Source organism: Penaeus monodon, chromosome 3, assembly GCF_015228065.2.
Source record: "Penaeus monodon isolate SGIC_2016 chromosome 3, NSTDA_Pmon_1, whole genome shotgun sequence".
Taxonomy (NCBI): Eukaryota; Metazoa; Arthropoda; class Malacostraca; order Decapoda; family Penaeidae; genus Penaeus; species Penaeus monodon.
The window spans coordinates 35,072,029-35,082,028 of record NC_051388.1 but is presented as its reverse complement, the minus strand read 5'-3'; the positions used below and the strand labels follow the sequence as shown (position 1 = coordinate 35,082,028).

Genomic DNA, 10,000 nt, shown 5'->3' with positions numbered 1-10,000 from the left:
AAAGGGGATTTTACCGCCAGAATGTCGTGCGACGTAATATTAATCGTCATCTCAGTAGTTTGGAAGCCGCTCACTCGAGTCGACGTGATTTCAACGATCCGCACACAGACGGCGAACACTGTGAAGTTGAAGTGCGCAGCATAGACTCTACAGTAATTAACTGCAACAACAACAACTATCGTGCAACACCACCTACGCCATCTCCTCGAAGTATGTTTCTACATGGAAACGCTGACCCGACTCCTGTGCAGCCGATTGTCATCTCTGAGCGCCAGGAACCGATCCCGATGTTCTCTGCAAAAACACCTGCGTCTCTTCCTCTGCAGCGAAACAATGAAGTGAACACCTGGCTGCGGCAGATCGAGCTGTTGGCGCGACCGAACACGGATGCAGGACGAATCACTGCTGCACGCACACGATGCTCAGGCGATGCCGAACTTATCAGTCACCAGTCATCAGTCACCTCAAGATCTCTACCAGGAGATTCAGGGAGCTGTTCTTGCAGGGGCACGTGATTATGCTCGTTCGTTAGGACCGACAGAAGAACTCATTCGTCGTACTTTTCTGCAAGGGCTTCCATTTTGGTTGCAGGAAGCAGTTTCTGTCAGAGACCAAGATTTCGTAGAAGGTTTAGTTGCTGCCGCTCAACGATGCTGGACTGCTCATCAACATGCACGACCCCCGAGACCATGACAGCGATTTGTTGCATATTCCTCGGACAACAATCAAGATCGACATCACCGAGAAGAGCCGTCGCCCTTTCATGTAGCTGCTTCCAGCCAAAGTGATGAGCCTTACTGTGCTTACCACAGACGTACAGGACACCTCACACGAGACTGCAAGGTGAAACCACAAGGTAGTGAATGTTGGTCTTGTAAAGGGAGAGGACATGCCAGGAGAAACTGTCCCTTTCGTAATAACGAACAAAGCAGCCGGAGCCCAGAACGAAACAAAACAGCCGAATGTAACAAAGATCCAGGTAACACCAGTCAAAGACAGTGGACGAGGACGACCGATGGTGCAGATCAATATTAATGGAGCAAAATCTTGGTGTTTGCTTGATACAGGGAGTGAAGCTACTTTAATTAAGTCTTGTACACAAGCACGACGAAAACTTTCAGGAGTGACTGGGACAGACCTTCAGGTTATTTCAGAGCATGATGTCCGGTTTGAACTTTCCACTGATAAATCATTTTCTCATCATGTGTGCATTGTGGAGAATATTAATTTCCCAGGTGACGTTTTGATAGGGATGGATTTATTATGCAGGCTTAACTTTAAATTCATTGCCAGTCACTATCCTCGCAAGGCTTACTTAATACTTAATGGTATTCGCTTCCCGGTAGTATTCTCTGACCACCATGGATTGCAGGTTCGTGTTATCAGGCATCACGCTCCATCTCATGTTGCAGTCACTGCTATTAAAGAACTTCGACTTCCAGTTGATGGGGTGATAAAAGCTCATGCTCCTCGAACAATGAACATTCCCCCACACTCGGGTGTTTTCGTGTCTATACGGGTACCATCATCACTCGAGAAATCAAAAAATGTGGTAATTTTATCTGCTACAGATGTAGTCACCATACCTCGTTCTCTTGTTTCACCTCGAGATGGATTTTTGTCAGTGTGGGCAGTTAATTTTGGTCCACATCATGTACGCTTGCGCTGTGGAACCTTGCTTGCTGTACTTCATGATGTCGTTGAAGAGGACAGTCACCAAATTGCGGATGCAGATGTTGAAGTCGCCGGACCTTCTTGTGAATCTAACACCATCACACCACATACGGTGTTGGAATATAATGCGTTTTCGGGTGATGACTTTAAAAGATCCGTTGTTGCTGAGGGAATTGCTGAACATGTTGAACCTGGTAGTGTGTTTGCTTCAGAGACTGAAGAGGATCACACATTCGAATTTGATGACGATTTCGATCATTTTTATGGTGAAATGGACTTTGGATATCAGCCCGACGAGTTTCATATTTTCGATGACTTGACCTTTCATGATCCATCTGAAAAAACACCAGATGTCACTGCCGTCCTTGAGACGTCAGCGGCCAAGGACGTGTTTGCCGTTACCACATCAGCACTTAGCAATCTACCAGCACCCGTCAATACGAATGCAGAGACCTCACCATCGCTAAGTCACCTGAAAAGTAAAGACCGATCCTGTGTTGCAGAGTTGCTGAGTAAGTTTCCGAAGCTCTTCAGTCAGGACACAATGGAGGTAGGCACAGTGCCAAATGTTACTCATCGTATACCTACAGGAGATGCAGTACCAACAGTAACTCGCCAATGGAGACTTCCACATACCAGTCGCCAAATAATTAGGGAGCAGTGCAATTCAATGGCTTCTGCAGGTGTCATAGAGCCATCCACCAGTCCTTGGCTCTCACCTATAGTGCTTGTTCGGAAACCCAATGGTTCTGTCAGATTCTGTGTTGATTTTAGAACAATTAATGCACTTACCACTGCAGACTCGTATCCACTTCCACCTATTCAGCAGATGCTCGACGATCTCAGTGACTCGAAAATCTTTACTTCTTTAGATGCACGGAGTGCATATTGGGCGATACCTGTGGAGGAGGCTGATCGGCCCAAGACGGCGTTTAGCGACGGTGCCCGTGTTTGGCAGTTTCGGAAAATGCCTTATGGATTGCGGACTGCTCCTCAGACTTTTCAGAGAACAATAAACATGGTGTTGTCCTCAGTACTAGGGCGGCATACTGCAGCATATCTTGATGACATCGTAGTTTTCAGTAATAATATGAAGGAACACCTTGCTCATCTAAAGAGACTCTAGAGTTGGTACATAATGCTGGACTACGACTTAATCCTTCTAAGTGCCAGATAGCAGTTCGAGAATTTAAATTTTTAGGTTTTGTTTGTTCAAAAGATGGTATTGCACCCGACCCCGAAAAAGTTAGAGCAATTAGTGAGATGTCTAGACCCAAAGATGCTAAGGGAGTTAGACGATTTTTAGGGGCTGCTGGATTTTTTCGACATCATATTTCTAACTTTGCAAAGATTGCCACTCCACTTACTAACCTGACTCGTAAGAATGTCAAATTTTCTTGGTCTGATACAAGTCAAAAAGCCTTTGAAGAACTTAAATCTGCTCTTGTATCTGCACCTGTGCTACGTAATCCTGACTACAACCGTCCATTTGAAATTCATGTTGATGCTTCTAAAGTTGCAATTGGTGCATGTCTTATGCAGAGAGACTGTGAATATGTTCCTCATGCTATTGCTTATTTCAGTAGGAAAATGAGAGGTGCTGAAGTTCGCTACAGTGCCACTGATAGTGAAGCATTGGCAGTGGTTGAGTCTGTTCGAGCTTTTGATCCATATGTATATGGAAAAAAGTTCATCATCTATACAGATCATAAACCACTCACTTATGTATTCTCTAGGAAGACCAAAAGTAGGCAGATGTCTAGATGGAGTGTTGATCTACAGCATTATGATTATGAGATAAAATATCGCCAAGGGGCAGTTCACCACATCCCTGATATGGTGTCAAGGGCAGCCATTGCAACTGTTGCAGCAGCCAGTCAGCTTGAGTCTAATGATCCAGAAGTTATTCGTGCAGAGCAAGAAAAAGATCCTGTATGGGCTGAGGTAATCAAATATCTTGAGGGAGGATCTTTACCAGCAGTAAAGTTACCAGCTTCCATTTCAGAATTTGAATTGGCTAACGGTGTACTATACCATCTGAGAGAGATGCCAGATCGCATTCTTCGCCGTGTCGTTGTGCCCCAGCATCTGAGAAGGTCTGCCATGCATCTTGCTCATGCTTCACCACTTGCTGCTCACCCTGGAGTTTTCAGAACTTTCAATAATGCTAAACAGTTATTCTTCTTCCAAAACATGCTTGCTTATGCTAAGAAATACGTCAAGGAGTGTGAGGAATGTCAACACAGAAAAGGGCATGCTTCTAAGAATGCACCTCTTGCATCTGCTCCAGTCGTGTCAAGACCTCTTGAACGAGTTTCTGCAGACCTTTTCACTCTACCTACAACACCAGTAGGAAATACGTATGCGCTCGTTCTTGTTGATCATTTATCTCGCTTTGTAGAGCTAATTCCATTGCCAAACAAAAGGGCAAAGACCATTGCTCAAGCAATCATTGACAACTTCATAACTGTTTATGGGCGGCCACTTGAACTGCAAACTGATGGAGGTGCTGAGTTTAAAAATGATTTACTTGCAGCTGTTTTAGAGGAACTTCATATTGCCTTTAAGTTGACTGTCCCATACATGCCGCAAAGCAACGGTATTGTTGAAAGAACAAACCGAGTAGTGAAAGATGCACTTATCAGTTTGTGTGCTAGGGAACCTCATTATTGGGATGAAGTATTGCCTCAGGTGAGATTTGCTTTGAACACTTCAATTCACCGGTCCGTTATGGATCAACCTATACATCTGTTCCTTGGCCATCAGGTTGATTTTCCCATAGGACTCACAGAACGACCAATATACGATGAAACTGAACCATCTGTTCTCAGGGAAAGATTGCAGTTTGCTTGGGATGCTGCACAGGAAGCTTCAAGTAAAGCCAGAGCAGTTTGGACGAGGGATTATAACAAGCGTGTCAGAAAGAATGTTGCTTTTAAAGAAAGTTATCTCGTTTTGACCAAAGTGTATAAACGGGCCAATGCATTGTCTCCCCGATGGTCTGGTCCTGCTAGAATAATTAAGAAGATTGGCCCTGTAGTGTATCTTGTGAAAGCTTTATATGGTGCGGAAAAGGAGAGAAAAGTGCATGTGAACTATCTTAAACCATACTTCCAGACATCAGAATTACAGCTCCCTCATCATGCTGTTGATGCTGAGGATGCTGACCCAGATGACCCACTTCAAATTCCCTTTCATGTTGCCTTATTAGCTGCATGTGTAACAAAGGTCTAAGATTATTCAGTTTTGTGTGTCTGTTTTTTTTTTTTATTGAAGTTTTTTTTTTACTTTACTCTTGTCTTTTTATGCTTCAGATTTAACATTGCCTGAGTCCTGAATGCTGAACCAATTAATATGTATTACTGAATGAATGGTATTTTATGGTAAATGTTTTTTTTGTGAATGTTCTTCCAGGTCGTCTGTTCCAGTTATTATATTATTCATGTATTATGCATTGTATCCCCTGACCTGACCTTTTGATTTCTGCCATACCCTAGAATTTCTATCGCTTGTACTTTTCGCAGGTCCTGTCTGTGTACGAATGCAAGATAACCATTACGTGGATGTTAGTTACATGTAGACGTCCTCCGCTGCCTTGTGATATTCCCGTTAGACGCCCGTGGTCCCCGCCAGAACATCGAACGCGCAACCAACGATGGGCCTCGGACCACGAGAGGAGGGAAGCGCACCTGATGCTGTCGCCTGGAGCAAATCACACCGAGGCAGCTTCGGACTCCTGACCCCGCGGGTGGTTGTAGTGACCTGGGTTGCAGCCTCCACGTCAGAGGATAACCATCCGAGCGGCATCTGAACGTTTGGCGCCATCGATATAATAAAGGATGCCTGGTGCCGTAGACTTAAGAGAAGAGATGTCGGAACCTCTTTACTTTATTGTAAATTTAGTTATTTATGTTGCAATGTTTACGGTTTAAGTATGGAATTCCAGCCTAATTAACTTCAGAGCATATTTAAAGTATCCATGCGCATTCCCAAATTCCCATATTTGAAGTACCCACAATCCCCACACCCACGTAAATAGCCAGCACTAGCTCCCAAAGGAGGGATTCTGCCGTCAGCATAGTTAGGAAGCGCCGCTCTGGACTCTGCTTGTTCTGAAAACCGGTTGCTTTGTAAAATCCAAGGAACCGCTGTGAATCGGCCCACCTCAACCTCCGGTCGTCCTAAGATAAGTACAAGTGAGAGATTTTAGGAATAAGAAATCGACAATTAGGCTGGATACCTTGCTTTTATTCATGAATTCTATTTTAACGTGGACAGTTTTATTGTTTCGTGTTTTAGTTTTTCTTTTTAAATAAAGCATATGTTTTAAATGTACATAGTTTCTTTTATGCCTTAGTAATATCCACTCTATCCACCACAGTTATAGCAAATATAAAATATAAATCTTACTTGTATTAAAGTTTAAGATAAAACTTTAGCATAACTTTCGCCACAATTAATGAGTGATGCTCGCGCTACCACAGATCACCTATTAAGAGATTGACATTGTTTAACTACGTATAAGCTGGGCGCCCTTGTTAGAGAGATGCTACATTGGTACCAGACTGCCAAATGGCAGTCAGGACTGTATGCAAGCCCCGAGCCATAGGTTCACCCCCAGCCTTTAGCAGTTCAGCAGGGATATCACATATGCCTGCAGCTTTCCCACTCTTCAGCTTGGAAATCACCAGCCTAACCTCTGTTAGGGTAGGAGGTTCCTCGCTGATGGGTGGGTCCGGCACAGGCACTGAGACATCTCTTGCATCCAAACTAACTGTTGGAGGGTCCACCTGGTACAACTGCTCAAAATACTCAGCCCAACGTTCACAAACCCCAACATGGTCTGAGATGATCCGTCCATCCGCTGATCGGATTGCAGTCATCTGTGAGGAGGGCTTAGGGTTCAGTTTTCTCAGGGCGTGGTAGGCAGGGCGAAGGTCATTTACCAAGAAATGGCCTTCGACCTCCTCAGCAAGATTCCTGATGAACTGTTCCTTGTCCCTTCTCAGCAGTGTCCGAGCCCTACGCACCATGGAACGACGCAAGACTTGATTCCCATTCAGCCGAGCCTTGCGACACGCTTCAGTGGACTCTAATGTCTCCAGGGAGATGGAATTCTGCCTTGTCCTTGGGTGTACGCCAATGGACTCCTGAGCTGCTTCGAGTGTTACGCGCTTGAAGAACTCCCACAGAGCAACTGGGTCCGTCAGGTTGCTGGGTTCTGTGAATTGGTCAGAGACTGCCATGGCGAACCCACGGGCACACTCCTCCTCCCTTAGTCTGTCCAAGTGAAACACCTTAGGGTGGCCACTGGAGGGACGGGGAGTTTTGAAGTGGACCCGCAGGGTAGCCACAAGCAGCCTATGGTCGGTGCCACAGAACTTGGCACTCCGGTAAACCCTGCAGTTCTGGAGGATCCTCCATCGCGTGCTAACAAGAATGTGGTCGATCTCTTTGGCCACTGTTCCCGTATCGCTGTACCAAGTCCAGCGATGTGGGTTGGAGCGCTGGTACCAGGAGCCAGAGATCCTCATTTTCTGGGACCTAGCAAAGTCCCCGAGAAGGAGGCTATTCTCACTGCTGGGATCAGCTCCCGAGCCATGGGGGCCGACAGACATCTCGTAGCCAGCTCGTTCACAGCCGGATACTGCATTGAAGTCGCCCAGAACAATGCGAATATCTCGCCGGGGGCAATCGTCTGCCACAGATGCGAGTTTTGTGTAGAACGCCTCTTTCACATCGATTTTATATACATTGGTAGGAGCGTATACAGCAATAAGAGACAAAAAGCCAAAAGCATGCTTCAGTCTCAATGCCATAATACGCTCATCAACCGGTGTCACCTCAACTACCGTGGGCTGAAGTCGACTGGAGATGGCTATGGCTACACCCTGGAGGTGGTGACCATCGCTGCGGCCCGACCAGTAGTAGGTGTAACCACCCACACTGATCGTGCCACTACCAGGTCTTCTCACCTCTGAGAGGGCAGCCACCTCAACTCCCAGTCGCTTCAATTCCCGCGATAGCAGAGGTAACCGCTCATCCTGCCGCAAGGACCGGATGTTCCATGCGCCTACCCGGAAAGCACGCCTGAGATTAAGCCTCGGGTGGTCACTCCGGGTGCACGCCACCTCTGCCGCCCCCGCCAACACAGCCCCAAATAAAGGGGGTCGGCAGGCTGTGGGACCGCCCATCCACCTGTGGGGTTCCCGAGGGCTTTGCCCCACAAGCTTCATGGTGGGTTGGCGCCTGCCGGGGCACAGGCGGGACGAGTAACTCTCGTTCCAATCCTGCACCCCGACATTTGCCCTCCCAGCGGGACCCACAGCCCGCCTTACTTGCTGGGTGGGAGGGATAACACCCCTCCCCCCAGCATTTCCATTTCTTAAAGAATGTATATATATATATATATATATATATATATATATATATATATATATATATATGTATGTATGTATGTATACATATACATTTATATATATTTGTATGTATATATATATATATATATATATATATATATATATATATATATATCTATATGCATTATATAGCCTAATAATATAGTATACATGCGGAAGTTTCAAAGATTGGTGAATTGGATTCAAGATGAATACAAAACTCCCTGATTAACATAATGTATTCATTCATCGTAATTAACAGAAAACGAAGATAACAGAAAATGGAGATAACTTCAATTTGGCTGTGTGTGTGTGTGTGTGTGTGTGTGTGTGTGTGTGTGTGTGTGTGTGTGTATGTGTGAAGTGTGTATGTGTGTGTGTGTGTGTGTGAATGTGTGTGTGTGTGGGTAATGTGTGTGGTGTGTATATGTGGGGTTAATGTGTGTATGTGTGTGTGTGTGTGTGTGTGTGTGTGTGTGTGTGTGTGTGTGTGTGTGTGTGTGCCCAGCTTTATATATGTAATGTTACTGAAATATGTATGCCAATGTTATTCTATTTATCTATTGTTATATTCTACATAACTTGTATAATCTTATGTATTGTCACATGCATATATTCCCACACGTTACACATACATATAAGTTTGTCCATTGCTTTACCTGTTTATTCGTCTCTTGTTGCCACACTAGACATTCCAATGTTGTGTTGTCTATCCCCTTCCACAAAAGCTATGTATTGTTGTAACACTACATTTCATCACCACCGACTGTCACATGGTAAGCACGTGATCTATACCCATCTTTAGACCACTGTAGGAGATGACAGACAGACTCCCTGCGGGGAGCCAACAGCTCGCTCTTCGGCGCAGCTGTACTATACAGTAAAGGAGTCAAGACATCTTGGTCGTCTACCTTACACCCTAAGCTCGCCACCTACCATTCTCTTGCAGGGCTTATCATTCGGGTACTTACAACTGGTGGCTTAGCGGTGACACTGAACTCATACAGCACTCCGAAGTTCCTGCGCCGCATCAACAGCACACCCTGCCAAGTACGCAATACTTCGTCATAGTGTAAGCCAGTCCTCCTGCCGAAATGTCCCCAAAGATGGATAACCGATGCTGTCCGCCTAGCTGCTGAACTCCAACACAGCAAGTCACGCCACTCTCAGTACCTGCTGCTGACCCCTCAACAGCTGTCTCATTTGTTGCCGCCAACGCTGTGCAAATTTTCGAAGGACCAAGCTGGACTACGTATCACCAAGGACGCGGACCCAAAATATCCCTACACAAAGCCGAGTTCCTCGCCATGCGGATTCATCCACGCAGTAGCGATCAAGCTGGAACAATATCATCCTGCTGACCTGTAGCGCCACGACCTTGCTCACCATGCAGCGCTCCAAATCTCCCCGTCAGCCGCACAGGAGCGGCCCGCTCTCTGCCTCGTCAGCTGTGCATCTCCCCAGCCTCTCCTCGCCTCGCCACACCCGAGGTTTGTCAAAAAAAAAAAAAAAAAGAAAGAAAGAATCGGTGATCAATGCTTAGCTTTTCCTCAAATAATGTTTATTTTGTTTTAATGCTTAGTGCTGTGCATTGAAGTCTTTTTTTTTGTAATACTATTATTCTGCGTTTTATTCATTTGCAGTTTATGAGTTGCCTAACTAAATTCTCACTCGTTCATATCCTTTATTACCGCCGCCTGAGGATGCTCTTCCCTCAGCGCCGCTCGTTCGTTCGCATTCTGTGATGCCGATGATATGAGCATTACACATCGACTCTCGAACGGTGTATTCACTCTACAAACTGAACTGTATGTCATAAAGATTGCTCTAAGACACGCGATAGTTACTACACATTCAACTATTCATATCTTCACACCTCAGCCTTGCAGATCCTTAAAAATGTCAAACCACCGATAACCTTAAGCTGG

The 10,000-nt window shown here is 45.5% G+C and overlaps 1 protein-coding gene across 3 annotated transcripts in view; it reads right to left on the bottom strand.

Moving 5' to 3' along the window:
• LOC119594339 overlaps nucleotides 1-10,000 on the bottom strand; it is a 35,126-nt gene that overhangs the window by 21,424 nt on the left and 3,702 nt on the right. The window lies entirely within an intron of this gene.